Raw genomic sequence first — 16,021 nt, 5'->3', positions numbered from 1 at the left:
GGTCCAAATTGTTCTATTTCATTGTTTATTGGTTAATTTAGCTTAATAATAAAATTTACTGTGGTGTTTTTGTAGGGTTTGGAACAAATTAGGCAATTTACATGTAAAACGTAGTTCTAGATACGAAAAAATCAGGTTACGAAGGCCACTTCGGAACGGATTAATTTCGTAACCTGAGGCACTACTGTATATTATACTATATACAGTACTACCCTAAACCTACGCAATTTGATTTGCGCGAATTCACAGTACGTAGCGCGAACATTTGCGAATCCTCCAGAAACACTGCAAAACCCAGAAAAATTGTTTATGTTTAATTTATTATGAAAATTTTTAAGTTTTAAAGCTTTTCTGTATAAAATCTCTATTAAAAATGTGTTATTTATTTTTGTACATGCATAAATATGGTACAAAGGTAAATACAGCACCTACAGTTTGTGCATATACATACTTTTACAAGATGCAATATCGATTCGCAAAGTTTCTGCACTTTTCAAAGATGATATCCCTTCAGAAACTTTGTTTAATTTCTGAGGTACGTACTATTATACTACAATTAATGTAAATTTTCATTCTTTTAAGTGTAAAATCAGTATGGAGATTCTCTGTGTGCTATTTATATTTTTGAAAATAAATATACAAAGGCAGTACATAATTCACAGTGTTTGTCACTGTATAAGACCTCCATAATCAGCTAAAACATCAGAGACATAACAGTTGTTCAGTGAAAATTACTTACTTAACCTTGAAGAAAAATGCTGGTACAATCTGTATGTACTATGTTACGTAATTACAGTGCATACAGTTAATGTACTTTCAGAAGATGTTAACCCATTTGCACTTTTTAAAGATGATACCCCTTCAGAGTTTTGCCTCACATGACATACATATTTCTCTCTCTCTCTCTCTCTCTCTCTCTCTCTCTCTTAGTCCTCACACTAGTAGTACATGCTTTTAAATTGATTGAATGTCACCTTCACCCTCTGAAACATTAGTTATGTACATACATGTTTTCTGTATATTATTGAATTGTGTACTTTTGTTATAACTGACATATGAAATTTACCCAGTGACACAAAGAAAACTTATTTTACTCTGAGGGAAAAAGAAAATGGCATCCCATGAATTACGGGTAACGTTAGTATCTGTACGAAAATGGATACGTCTGTATGTAGTAGTTACTGTAACTATTTTTATGCCAACCAATTACGTATTTTTTTTTTAAGGGGAATGTATTAAACTAACTTTTAAATAAAATTACAGTAACTTTCATTTCATTTAAAAGTTAGCTTAATACTTAGGGAGCATGATTAAGGTCATATTTAGTGTTCAGACTCTAGAAGCAAGCATTTATTAGCGCGAGGGGGTCTGGAACCTAACCTCACTTAAGTTCGAGGTATTAATGTATGTGTATATGCATGAATATATATATACACTGTGTACAACATAAGGTTTTATTTAAATTTTAAATATCATCGTCACTTGAGCTTCTCTAAAATTACCATTAAACTTCAAAAAAGAAAAACCAAATTTATTAACCCTCTTACGCCGACTGGACGTATTTTACGTCGACATTTTTTGTCTCCCGTGTGCCGTCTGGACGTATTTTACGTCGACTTACAAAAGTTTTTTTTAAAATTCGCGGAAAAATACCTTATAGGCCTACCAGCCTAAAACTTTTGAATCACGCGCCTTGGGGGATGCTGGGAGTTCACGGATCAAGGTGTTGTTTTTGTTTACAATCGTTACGCAGGCGCGCAAGCGCAAATTTATTTCTTGCCGCACTAAAAAAGTATCTGTGACACATCTCGGAAATTATTTCGTCACTTTGACATAATTTTTGCTTGTCCCATTGTAAATTAGCTGTTACATGAAGTATTATATATGAAAATGTGCGCATTTTTATGTAGAATACAACAACAAAATACTCATGATTGTAGCTTTTATCAGTTTTGAGATATTTTCATATAAAAAAACGATAATTGCCAAAATTTCAACCTTTCGGTCAACTTTGACTCTACCGAAATGGTCGAGAAACGCCAATTGTAAGCTAATACTCTTATATTTTAGTAATATTCAATCATTTACCTTAATTTGCAACTAATTGGAAGTCTCTAGCACAATATTTCGATTTATGGTGAATTATGAAAAAACTTTTTCCTTACGTCCGCGCGGTAACTTCCGAAAAAAATCATACATGCGATTGTGGTAATGTTTTCACCATTTTTAAAATCAGTCGTTATATAAAGATTTTATGGAAATGTGTGCAATTTCATGCACAATACAACTAAAAACAACCCATGGTTGTAGCTTTTATCAGTTTTGAGATATTTTTATATAAATAACGATAATTGCCAAAATTTCAACTTCGGTCAACTTTTGTACTCTACCGAAATGGTTAGAAAAACGCAATTGTAAGCTAAAACGCTTATATTCAAGTAATATTCAAGCATTACCTTCATTTTGCAATAAATTGTAAGTCTCAGCACAATATTTCGATCTGGTGAATTTATGAAAAAATAACATTTTCTTTCGTCCAGCGCGGTAACTCTTCCGAAAAAATCCTACGTGCGATTGTGGTAATGTTTGCCCACCATTTTAAATTAGCCGTTACATAAGTTTTTGATATATGAAAATGTGCGCAATTTCATGTAAAATACAACAAAAAAATAATTGAAGGTTGTAGCTTTTCTCATTTTGAAATATTTGCATATAAATCACGACAAATAGAAAAAAAAAAAAAAACCACGTTCAGTCAACTTTGGACTCTCCACCAAAATGGGTCGATAAATGCAATTGTAAGCTAAAACTCTTACAGTCTAGTAATATTCAGTCATTTATCTTCATCTTGAAATAAATTCGAAGTCTCTAGCAAAATTTTTAGATTATGTTGAATTTTAAAAAAAAATCTTTCCTTCCCTCCGCGACGCGGATTCTCCGCCACAAATCTCAGAAATGCGTACGTACCATTCTCGGAATATTTGCTCCGTTTCATATTAGGCATTTCATAGAGTTTTATATATGAAAAATGTGTGCAATTCATGTAGAATAAAACGAAAAAATATTTGAAGGTTGTAGCTTTTCTTATTTCCAAAATAATTGCATATAAAAAATATACAGGCGGTCCCCGGGTTACGACGGGTCCGGCTTACGACGTTCCGAGGTTACGACGCTTTTTCTTAAATATTCATTGAAAAATCCGCCCTGGGTTATGGACGCTTGTTCGAGTTACGACGCTGACACTGCCGACGCTCCGAGTTTACAACGCTTTTAAAAAACACATACTATGATAAGATAAGAATCCTTTATAGTTTAGCACAGTTTCTCTCTCTCTCTCTCTCTCTCTCTCTCTCTCTCTCTCTCTCTCTCTCTCTCTCTCTTTGTATTTTCCAACAAAAATAATCACTATAATTCTCTCTCTCTCTCTCTCTCTCTCTCTCTCTCTCTCTCTCTACTACAAAGATGTATGTTTTTTAGTATGATAAATAAATGATTTACTATTTTCAAATATTAATATTAATTTATACAGCAATAATATCAATTCATTAAAGAAAATACCATAGTGAATTAGTAAGATTTTAGCTTATATTTAAAAAATTATGGAAGAATGAAGGAAATCCCAGTCTTCTTCAAGTAACTTCCAGTAACCTTTTCTGAGATTCAGGTTACTAAAATCTGTCAGAATATATCAAGTTTTCGTTTGACAGCCAGGCGGGGGCGGGGGAAAATTTGGGGGAAGAGCTGCAGTGTTGCAATTACGTGGTCCTGACCTTTTCCCCCCTCTATCTCTCTCTCTCTCTCATTTACTGAGACTTGAGATTTTTTATGGACTTGTACTATTTGTTTTTAATACTTTCAAATAATAATAATAATAACTGTAATATAAAATTCATATGTGATAGTATTTTAAAGAAATACAATACGTACTAATCTATCCATGTCACTTTTAATTAAGGTTAACTCTCTCTCTCTCTCTTTCTCTTTTGCCACACAAGATAATAATGGGTCATAGTGTTAACTCCCTCCTCTCTTACGCTGGAAGCGTTATAAGTATTTTTTGTAGAGAACAGAGAGAGATAAACACTCTCTTTCTCTCTCTCTCTCTCTCTCTCTTTTACCGAGATGAAAGAATTTTATGGTACTAGTATGTAAAATGTTTATTGATAATTTCAGTTATTTAATAATAATAATAATAACAATAAAACTTTAATTACAAAATTCATAATAGTCGTATTTTAAAGAGATGAAAAGACCTTTCCATTTCACTTGTAAGGATAATTCCTCTTTCTTACTGAGATGAGAGAATTTTTATGGTAGATGCACATGTTTATTATATTTCAAATAATAATAATAATAATAATAGAAGTAGTAATAATACGATACTAATTTCAAAAGAAAATTCTTCCCGTTGTCTTTTTCTGTATCAATTTCCCCACCTCAACTCAGTTGACACTCGAGCTTAACAATGACATACAATGGTCAAACGATTTAATGGTTTTATGTCCTCTCTCTCTCTCTCTCTCTCTTACTGAGATGAGATCATTTTCATGGACGTGTATGTAATAAGTTTATCATTAATATTTTCCAATAATAATACTATAAGTACAAAATTCATATCTGAGTATTTTAAATACATTAATCATTCCATTTCTCTTTTAAATACTGTAAGGACAACTCTCTCTCTCTCTCTCTCTCTCCACAAGATACTTGTCATACATTTGGTGTTTCTATTTCTTCCTTTTATCTCTCTCGCTCTCAGCAAAAGAATTGATAGACAGACAAACATAATTGCACAGTCCTCTCTTTCTCTCTTCTCTGGAGAAATATATGTATTTATGGGAGAGAGAAAAAGTTGCCTACAGACATTCATTTCAATCTATTGAAACTGTAAGGAGTTATTTCTCTCTCTCTCTCTCTCTCTCTCTCTCTCTGCTCTCTCTCTCTCTCTCCCCTTCTCTCTCTCTCTCTCTCTCTCTCTCTCTCTCTCTCTCTTGTATTTTAATGAAAATATACAGTAATTTGTGAATACACAGTGTTGCACATGAAAAAAGTAAATTAGTGATAATTTTAGAGATACGCCCTAAGAAAAATTGCAAATTAGTAGTGAAATTTTCCCTGTGGACATTTTTTCAAGAACGTCGTTCCGGCTTACGACGATTTTCGGGTTACGACGCGTCTTAAGAACGGAACCCCCGTCGTAACCCGGGGACCGCCTGTATATATAAAAAAATTCGACATTCGGTCAACTTTAACTCGTCAGATATGGTCGAAAACTGCAATTGTAAGCTAATACTCTTACAGTATAGTAATATTCAATCATTGTCTTCATTTTGAAAGAAATTGGAAGTTCTCTAGGACAATATTTTAGATTTGATGGTGAATTTTTGAAAAAAATATTTGTTTTTACGTACGCGCGTTACGAATTCTGCATTATTTGTGATAATATTTTCTCTGTGTTGCTTTTTATCGTTCTACAATGTGTTGTATACCAAAATGATTGCAATTTAGTGTACATTACAATGAAATAAAAAGTAACTTGTTACCCTTAACCGTTTGCACACAGCGCGATTTGAATACAATTATATATGAAATTTCGTTTTGCGCTATCTATATCGCATTATTTATATATGATAATGATATTTTTTTTCATTTCTGATGGTTGCATACTAAACTTCATCCAATGAAAAAAAAAAAGGAGCCAAAAATGAACTCTTAATCTTGAAAACTAAGCGCGCTGTGATTTTTTGAAAAAAATATTTTCTGGGCTCAGCCGTGTCGCTCCCGTGAAATATGTCTGCTTTAGCACTATTTCTAGTAAAATATTGCTTATAATACCAGAGAACTGCTAAATTGGACATGTCAGAAGCCTCTGACTCGCTCACCTATATAAAAGGTGTCGGTATACTGGGCGAGAGTGTTAAAACACTACCACAGCAACCCCTCCAATTAGCCTTTTCCTCATCAAAAGACCCTAAATATACGGGGAGCCGACCCATAGGTCACACCTAGCTACCCCGTTCGAAGGCGGCTGTGACGTCATACTTTTCGATAGCCATTCCGTGTTCGCACGTTCGAATATTACTATTTGTTCTTTTATTTTTATTCTGGTTACGGATCGTCATCTACCTCTTCACCCAAGTTAAGTACTGGTTCCGCCCTTTTTCAATATTTAGGGAGTGAATTTGCCTATCGTTTTGTTTTCCTTTATTTAGGATTTTATTAGGCGTCACTTTTAAATAGGGGGCGGGCGGCAAGTCGCCTTCACGGCTTACCCTTGAATTGTACCGATTTACGCTTGAATTGTACCGACTTCGAGTAGTCTTCCTCTCTGCTTGTAACATGTGATATTTCAGTACATGTATGTATGTTATGTGTGGTATATATATAATTGTATGTATATATATATATATTATATGTAATGGATATTATTTATTTTATTTATTCTTGGGTGGCAGTTTTTAGTCGATCCGATTTCCATTTATGTTTTGTTATTTTCATTATTTTCACGTTTTTCACGGGGGAGGGTCTTCTTTCGAGCACGTTTCTTTGTTTCGTGCTTCGCCGTTTATCCACCGTCCTATTTCAATAATAAATAAATAAATAGATAACTAAATAAACAATTAAAATAAATAAATAACTAAATAATAATCAAATAAATTACTATATAAAATAAATAATAAATTAAAATTTCTGAAATTAAATTACATTAATTCAATCAACATATGTAAGCATAATGTTCAAAGATTTTACTCGAAATTGACACATTCCTTGCATTACAGACAGAGCAGTCTGTTAAGCATGCTGCACTCTCCACCTCAAGGTCTGGGTTGGAGGTTTTGGACAGAACGTAGGGTAGCTAAGCCTTTTTATGCTACCTCAAGATATGGCAGCCTCCCCAGCGGGAAAGCTGCCGGATACGTTGACCCAAAAGTCGCAGCACCAATTATCAAATAAATTCAAGATTCAGTTATGGAACAGCAAGAGGCAGAATTGCCAGACCTTGGTTTGGAAGAAGTCTCACTTGAACTAGTGAGGATTTGCCCATTACACAAGATATGGTTACAGGTAACAGTGTTAATGAGGCTAGCCTAGTTGGTCACCGGGGTCTTTCCTCGAGTGACTCTGATTCTTCCTCTCCCTTTACTCCAAATTCCTTCATGGGTTTCACAGGTTTGCCCCCTCCCAGGTCGCATTCCTTCTCTGTGATTCCTAGATTAAAGAGAAACCTTCGGGTAAAACCTTGCTTAAAAGCCAATCAGACACAAAGCCAAGGCCTGGGCAGGTTCCAGAGGTTCATACACATATTAAACCTAGGATGAGATCCAAGGCCTCAAGGAGAGAACTCTTCCCATTGCCCCTCAAGTCCCATCCCTGCAACGTCTAGAGGTCGGATACCTCATAGGTACCGTAGGGTAGCGCTGGAAGGTTCCCCTTTAGTCGGCAAAGACCTGTTCAACACGAATATTTTAAATCAGGCCAGTAGTCTTGCTAGCTTAGTCAGTTCAGTCGCAGCAAGGTTTGAAAGGGTGTTTTTAAACGTTTACGTGCACAGGACTCCCTGATTGCAGGTCTCAGACAGGAGTCGGCAGTTCCGGCACCTCCTAGTAATTTGGTGCAATGGTCAGAGCATGCCTGACGGGTCCACACGTTTCCCTCCGTTCCACCCTGGTGATTTTTGGAGGGTAGTGAACTTCGCTCCGTTTGTCAGCGGGATGTTGACTGTAGAAGGTTGTGGTACACATAGACTCGAGGATTTCGAGTTATTCCCGAAAGGTTATGGCCACCATTTATAGCTTATTTAGGTTAGGCTTATGGAGGCAGCTTCGATTAGAAAGGACAAGGTCTCCAAGGGGACTGTTATCCCTTTCTAGCAATCAGGCTCATCAAGTATAGATATGGAGCCTAGAAGTGGATCTGCTCAAATACTAAGGTAACAACATGACGGGAACTCCTTACCTTTTACATCAAAGGTAGCAGGATTTACCCTTCAGGCAGTGACTCAGGAAGAGCCCCAGCTTAGCGAGACAGATTCCACATCATTGCTACCCCCAAGGTAGAGAGAGTTTGTGGAAGTTTGCGTGGCTACATTCTCGGCAGGCAAGCTTAAGCCAAACTGTGCAATCAACTTGTTTAGTGAGCGCCTCTGTCAGACGCACTGATCCAAGCCGGATTTGATGCTAGGACACGTCTGCAAGGTCTCTTAACTCTCTAGTGATGACGGAGACGGCGGTTCTGGAGTATGCTCATGAACCGCTGTATAAGGTCATTGCGGAGTAGTTACTTTAAGCCATTGCAATGTGCCTCGTACGGCTTTGCGGTTACTAAGAGAAATGGCAAGAAGCATGTTCTATCCGAGGCTACGATCAGGCACGAACCCAACAGCTGGCTTCCTCAATCTGGGGTGCAGATCTCTTCCAGCTTCGGCAGTAAACGAGGTTCAGAATGAGGCATCATTTAATTTTAATCAAGCATCAGATTGCGTTGGGGCATCCCTTTCAAAAGGATATTAAGAGTCTTCTTCCTCCAGTTTTAGGGACTAGGAAAAGTCAAAGAATGGTACCAACCTTTCCAAGTTCCGCAACAGCACCCTGTGCTATAAGCTGTACTAATTCAGCAAGTTCCCCAACCTTCATCTTCTAAGACTCAGCCTCGGCAACAGCCTCAATTTGTCTCCCTTTCGCCGTCGGCTAGCCAACAGGTTCCCCCTTTCGTCAGAGTGGAGGAACCGGAGCCCAAGGGCGAGCTAGAGGTGTATGGTCAGGAAAGGAACCCGACCCTCATCATCTCAATGAAGTTCCTCAAATAGGAGGCAGGCTGTATCTCTTTTAACATCGTTGGGAGTTCAGCAGCTGGGGCGGAAAATCATAGTTTATTTCTATCAGCATCCACCCAAGGGTTGATGGATTACCCCAGGGACCTTCTCCAGAAGGGAACAGTCTCCAGGACAAAGAACTTAAAATTTCAAAGTCGTCTATTCAGTGTCCAAGAAAGGGACCGACCAAAGGAGGGTGATCTTAGACTTGTCCGTTTAAACTTGTACATTCCTTGCGACAAGTTCTAAAGGCTGACCATCTCTCAGGTAAGGGCCTTACTTCCCGTGGGGGGGCGTCACCACCTCTATAGGTCTTACAGACGCCTATTATCATGTCCCGACGGCTCAGCACTCCCATCCATTCCTGGGCTTCAAACTAGTAAAAGAAGCTTATTCCTTCAAGGTGATGTGATGCCCTTTGGGCTGAATATAGCCCCAAGGGTTTTCACGGAACTGGCGGAGGTAGTGGTGCAGGAGCTAAGGTCTCAGGTTTTATTGGTAGTGGCGTACCTAAACGACTGGCTAATCTGGGAGATGGTCAAAGACAAGTTGGAGGAAAGCCATGGACGGGGTCATATCTTTTCCCTGGAATATATAGGGTTCAAGATCAACAGGACCAAGTCCCGATTGGCCCCACCCCAGAATCCAAGTTCCAGTGGCTAGGTTTCCATTGGGGCTTGGATTCACACAACCTTTCCATTCCATCAGGGAAGGGGATGCCAAGGTAACAAGCCAATTCTTAAAATGCAAAAAGGCTTCGAGAAGGAATCAGGAGACGATCCTAGGCTCGCTCCAATTTGCGTCAGTCACAGACGTTCTGTTGAAAGCCAAGCTCAAGGACATCAATCGAGTTTGACGTTCAAGGCCAATGCCAAGTGTCGTGACAAGTTCGGCCGGGTGGGTACTCTGATTCCCAAGGAACGTCTACGTCCATGGGCAATAGCCAAAGAGTTACAGTTGCAGTTCCCTCCCCCGTCCCTATGATGCATACAGTCGCATCACTATCAGGTTGGGGAGGTTATTCACAGCACGACAAGGTTCAGGGAACTTGGTCACCTCAGTTCCAAAAGCTTCACATCAACATCCTGGAAGCTATGGCAGTGTTTCTGACCGTTAAAGAAGCTCCGTCCTCCGGAGGAGACTCATATCAGATTGGCTCTCGACAGTGCAGTAGTGATACATGGTATAAAAACAGAGGTGGTCCAAGTCAAGTCATGTGAACCACAGGGTGATAGCAATTTTTTCTCTAACTGACAAGAACACCTGGCATCTATCGGCTACCCATCTGGCAGGAGTCCACAATGTAGTAGCAGACGCATTGTCCCGGTCAGTTCCCCCTGGAGCCAGAATGGGTCACTGGACCAGGAACCCTTCGAGAGGGTTTGTAGGAGAGTACCGGGTCTGAAAGTAGATATGTTCGCTACAGGGGCAAACCACAAGCTGCCTTGTTACGTAGCCCAAAGTATGGACCCTCTAGCATACGCTACGGACGCCCTGAGTATAGATTGGAACCAGTGGAGGGAGGTTTATTTATTCCCTCCAGTGAACCCTCTCCTGAAGGTGTTGCACAAGTTGAAATCCTTCAAAGGTCAGGTGGCTCTCATAGCTCCTTACTGCCCAGAACAATTGGTTTCTCCTTCTCCTAGAACTAGGTCTTCATCCTCACCCTCTCCCGGGCTTGAGGCTGACGCAACAAGTTCAAACGGTGACTGTGTTCGATTCCTCAGGTCTTCACAAAACCCTATCTTTATGGATTTCATGAAGTTTGCAGGTAGGAGGGTAGGGGACATTGATCCACAGAACATTCTGTTCTTGGAGTCAGACAAAAGAGAATCTACACTTCGCCAGTATGATTCAGCAGTTAAACAATTGCCTACATTTCTCAGGAAATCAATGTCAAAGTAATGACAATGAACGTGACTATAACATTCTTTTTTTCAGGCCATTTTATTCGAACAAGCTTGGCAGTTGCCACAATAACAACCACTAAGTCAGCTCCGAAAAAGATTTTCTTCTCGGGTTTGGTATAAATCTAACTGAGTCTTATTTCACCTCAATCCCAAGGGCTTGTGCACGCCTGCGGCCCACTTCAAAGGCCGTCGTCAGTGTCATGGTTTCTTAACGATGGTCTCAGGTTAGACTCTAAAACAGACAACTTCAAATGTGATTGCCAAACCCTTTTGTTGCGTAAGGCACTGTTTTTAATTTAATAAGTCTGGCTTCAGGTGCCAGAACATCGGAGATGTCATCTTTATCTAGTGGCCAAGGGCATATAGAATTCCTTCCTCGGGTTGGGTTACGTGTTGCTTTCACCAAATAATTATTTTATGGCTAAGAATGAGAACCCTTTGGTAAGGCGATCCCCTTGGAAGGTTGTTCCGCTTCCGCAACATCATCTTTATGTACTGTTAAAACCCCTAAGGACTATTTATCTAGCACATCTACCTTTTCCGAAGGCCCCCCCCCCCCATCCTTTTCATGTGGGGCGGTGGTGGTACCATATCCCTAAAGGCATTACGCAGCAGTTTTTTTGGTATTTTACCAAGGAAGTCAGCCAGGGTCCTTTCCCAAAGCGCGTGCTATTCGGGCTATAACAACTTCTGTAAATTTCTTCAAATATATGAACTTTGATGATCTGAAGAAATATACTGGTCGGCAGTCGCACTGGGTTTTCCAAAGCTTTACCTTAAGTCCTTGGAGGATCTTAAACTTATCAGGCAATAGCTGTAGGGAGGTCAGTGTCTCCTTGCAACATCAATATAGTACTGTCCTTGTGTCATATGAATATTTTCCATTATGCCAGTTTTATTAACATCCTACCTATCGCAGCAAATCTCTTTGCTATTTCACTTGGTCTATGGTGTTAGTTTATACAATTTAATATTCTGTTTCATTTCAGAGTGATGTAGCTTGGTGTTTCTCTGGTACAATTTCACGGGAGCGACACGGCTGAGCCCAGAAAAGGGATTTTGACGTAGGAAAAATCTATTTCTGGGCGAGGAAGGAAGCCTTGTGCGCCCAGTGAAATCCCCCCCACCTGGTTTTTTACCCCTCCCCTTGCAGTGCCACCAAGCTTCATTGCTATCGATAAGTATGACGTCACAGCCGCCTTCCAACAGGCGGGTAGCTAGGTGTGACCTATGGGTCGGCTCCCCGTATTTAGGGTCTTTTGATGAGGAAAAGGCTAATTGGAGGGGTTGCTGTGGTAGTGTTTAACACTCGCCCCAGATTTTTTTTATACCGACACCTTTTATATAGGTGAGCGAGTCAGAGGCTTCTGACATGTCCAATTTAGCAGTTCTCTGGTATTATAGCAATATTTTACTAGAAATAGTGCTAAAGCAGACATATTTCACTGGGCGACACGGCTTCCTCGCCCAGAAATAGATTTTTCCTACGTCAAAATCCCTTTTTTCCGCTTCCGCGCTCACTCTGAAACACCTCCGGCACACGGGAGACATTTTTTTTTTACCAAGCTTCGGTGTAATAGGGTTAAGTGAAAAATGAGTCATTTGTCATTTTGCTTAACCTAACTTATGGCTGCCACCAAAAGCTGGTCACATCTTGTCTTTATAAATCGTACCCTAATCTTTATAAATCGTACCCTAAGTTCTACACTATGAGACCCAGATTTATATACTACTCATATTAATTGACATTCAAGATGTAACATTGTGTTGTGTATATCAATGAGTAGATATTAACTTACTGTAATTATGAATGATGGATTCGTTATTGTGAATGATGAGTTCGCTATCCTAACCTAGATGATTTGAGATCCAGTCTAAGCGCAGTCTCCTTTCCACTACAGGCAGTCCCTGGTTATTGGTGGACTCGGTTAATGGCAATCCAGTTTTAAGGTGCTTGTCTAGCGCCATAAAATCTGCGATTTATGGCACCGTAACAGACCGAGTTTCGGTTATTGGTGCCATAAGTTGCTGATGGTAGAGTTATGTCACCATAACATACCTAACAGGGCCGCCATTAACCGAAACTTGGCGCCCATACATCGCCGAGTTTTGGTGAAGGTGGTATTCACTTATCAGCACCCTGCCAATAACCGTAGACTGCCTGTATTCTCATCCGAAGAACATTATAGGAAACACTTCCTTATCATTAGATATGCATATCCTAAAAAGGAATTTCCCCAAATGAACTTAAGATAGGAATACTTAAGTGATCATGAAATGGAGATTCCAATGATTTTGTGGAGATTATTAGACTAGATCTTGTCCATATGACCACTTACTTGAGCTAACATGACTTGACTCTATCGGCTGTAACTAGACTGCCTGACTGACCATCGTTGGCTGACACAAAACATTCAGCCAACTAGTCAAACAACGAAACAGCCAATGGCTGGTAATTTAGAGCTATTACATGCATACGTACTTACAAACTAATACATGAAATAACTAAGCACTACACTTTTCTCAACTAAATACAAATATAACAAAACAATATCTTCCTTTCTTACAATATGCATTTCCCCTTACATAAATGAGGAAAATATATGCAAAGATACATTACAACTTGCAGTAGAGTACAACCTCTCTTGTTGAAGTTATGACAGTTATATCCAGATTTATGTAGAGGATCATAGTAATTACATGAGGATGTGGTTACACAGTTAATTACAGTTCAGTGATCTTAAAATAGAAAATGAAATACGTATTGTATATTAAACGAATCCAAGAAATTGAGATGAAATTGCATATATAGTAAATTTATTCTTCTGTAAAACTGGAAATAGTATTACATCTCCATTTTTGTTTGTAAGGGTTGCAGATTAATCAGTTAATGTTTAATTAGATTTTGATGTATATCTCATCCTGCAACAGCAATTCGTTTTTTTATGTCAAAAGGAATAGAAGGTTGCTTTTTGCTCTTAGAGACCAAGGAGTAAATTGTTAGTTTGCTTTGACTCATGTATTCTTCAGATATAGGGAATGTCAAGTTTATACAAAGATTTATAACAACTAACTATGGCACTGAATTTCTTTCCAGAAGCCCAGGAATGATGATCAGGAAGATACATCGCTTGCCATGCAGCAGATAAAGGGATCTTTGCAGCATATTATCACCCAGTTGGACACACTTGCACAGACAGTTGTTGTTCTGGAACAAAGGCTGTCCCTTGCAGAAAATAAAATTACAGAACTTGTCAGCAATCAGCGCAAAGCATCTTGTTAAGTGTATTATGTCATAGAACTAGGGAAACTAACAATTCTGTTATTCACTTTCCTCTGGGACCAATGCTCTATGGACTGAGCAGTGACTTGATTGTTTTTATAACATAACAGTGAGTTTTGCCTGTTGACAGTTTTTATGAATCAGTGATACTCTTTGCTGAATTTTAAACCATTTAAAGCAAATGGAACACCTTATTTTTTATGAAAATATGTAGTCTAGTGTGTTTATAGGTAATAGCTGATTTTTCATTATTGTTTTACTAGAATACATTTTCAATGAAATTAGAATGTTGCATTTGATACATAGTTTGTACTTTATAGTGAAAATTAATATATTTATTGAAAATTAGGTAGTTTCTTTAGTTTTGATTACAAATTAAGAAAATTATAGGTTTCTTTTTAAGATATCTTAGCGAATTAGTGTATAATCAGTACTCAACATAAAATTTTGGAAACTGTTGTATACTATTCATATTTTTGTAAATAAAATATATTTGTTCCAAAAGAAATACAAACCAGTGTTAGCCTACCTCTTCCCCTTCACTGCTGAAATCCTCCCAGCTTTTTTCCAAGTACATTGTTCCCCCAGTATTTATGGGGCATAGGTACCAGAGCCCCTGCAAATAGCCAGAACCTGTGAAAGTTGAAACCCGTATAAAAACTCTTAAAACTGCCTATTTTGTTAGATAAAACTCAAGAAAAACCCACTAAATATGTTTATACCTGGTTTTTTAATTGTTTCATCGCAAAAAGTTCATTTTATGATGAAATTGATTAAAAAAAAAAAAAACAATAGTTTGTGGATATTTCTCATAGAAAAATACCACGAATAGGTGAATTTTCAGCGAATAATGGGGTAAATGTTCCCACGAGAAATCCGCAAATACGTGAGTCAGTGAATACGTACAGGGGGTTCACTGTACACCCCTTCCTGTTGCTTCAACTGCTAGCTCAACATTTAGTCTGATAGCAGTCATACTTTGAAGGACTACTGCAACATCTTCAGTAGAGGGAAGCTAGACCACCTCTTCTTCTTCCTCGTATGATGAGGACTATAATGGGCATTTCCCCAGAAGCGTTGTTGGGTTTCATGCCAGTGCTTTCCTTTTTTGATAGTCAGAGGCTTTCAGTCACCTGCAAGTGATTGTTAGCCTCTTGCAGGGTAGGTATGGGCCTCCCCATACCTACTCACAAAGAAAAGAATCTTTCTTGCATAATGCTTAGAGATAAGCAATAGCAGTTTGATTTCAGGATTAAGCACAATTAGTTGCTTTCCCCATAGATATAGAGAGGAGAGATTGGACAGTCACATGACTGTCGTGTACAAGTAAAGTGTCATTGCTTTGATTCCCAGATATGGCAGTGGCAATGAATGCACAGACCAGCAGCAACATACACGATTTGAGTTGCGCGAATTTACAATAGCTCGAACTTTTAATTGGAACTTAACCAATTATCATGCACAAGTATTTCACAAAAGTGAAGGCAAATGCAACATTTTCAATCCTGGAGAAACCCTGCAAAGGTGTTCCATTGTTTTATGTAATTTATAAGTTTTCAAGCTTTTGTGTAAATTGAATATAACATTAAATAATAAAAATAATAATTTTTTTTTTTCTCTCTCTCTCTCTTCATTTTTTTCCTCTCTCTTCTCTCTCTCCTCTCTCTCCTCCTCTCTCTCTTCTCTTCTCTCTCTCTCTCTCGCTCTCTCTCTCTCTCTCTCTCTCTCTCTCTCTCTCTCTCTTTTACTGAGATAAGAGAATTTTTATGGTACATGTGTGTACTATGTTTATATATTAATATTTTCAAATATAATAATAAAAATATAACTGTAATTACAAAATTTGTGATAGTATTTTAAGGAAATAATGGAAAGAAGAGAGAACTATGTTGTATGTATGTACACATGCCTATATTTTTACCAACCATTTCTTTTTTTTATGGGTAATGTGTTAAGCTAACTTTTAAGTGAAATTACAGTACAGGCAACCCATGGTTAACGACAGGGGTTCCGTTC

The 16,021-nt window shown here is 38.3% G+C and overlaps 1 pseudogene; it reads left to right on the top strand.

Annotated features, from left to right (window-relative positions):
* LOC135222076 (POC1 centriolar protein homolog A-like) overlaps positions 1 to 15,629 on the top strand; it is a 158,555-nt pseudogene extending 142,926 nt beyond the window's left edge.
* The last annotated feature ends 392 nt before the right edge of the window (positions 15,630 to 16,021 follow it).

Source organism: Macrobrachium nipponense, chromosome 3 (assembly GCF_015104395.2).
Source record: "Macrobrachium nipponense isolate FS-2020 chromosome 3, ASM1510439v2, whole genome shotgun sequence".
Taxonomy (NCBI): Eukaryota; Metazoa; Arthropoda; class Malacostraca; order Decapoda; family Palaemonidae; genus Macrobrachium; species Macrobrachium nipponense.
The sequence above is the reverse complement of the archived record's forward strand: the minus strand, read 5'-3'. Positions and strand labels throughout refer to the sequence as shown.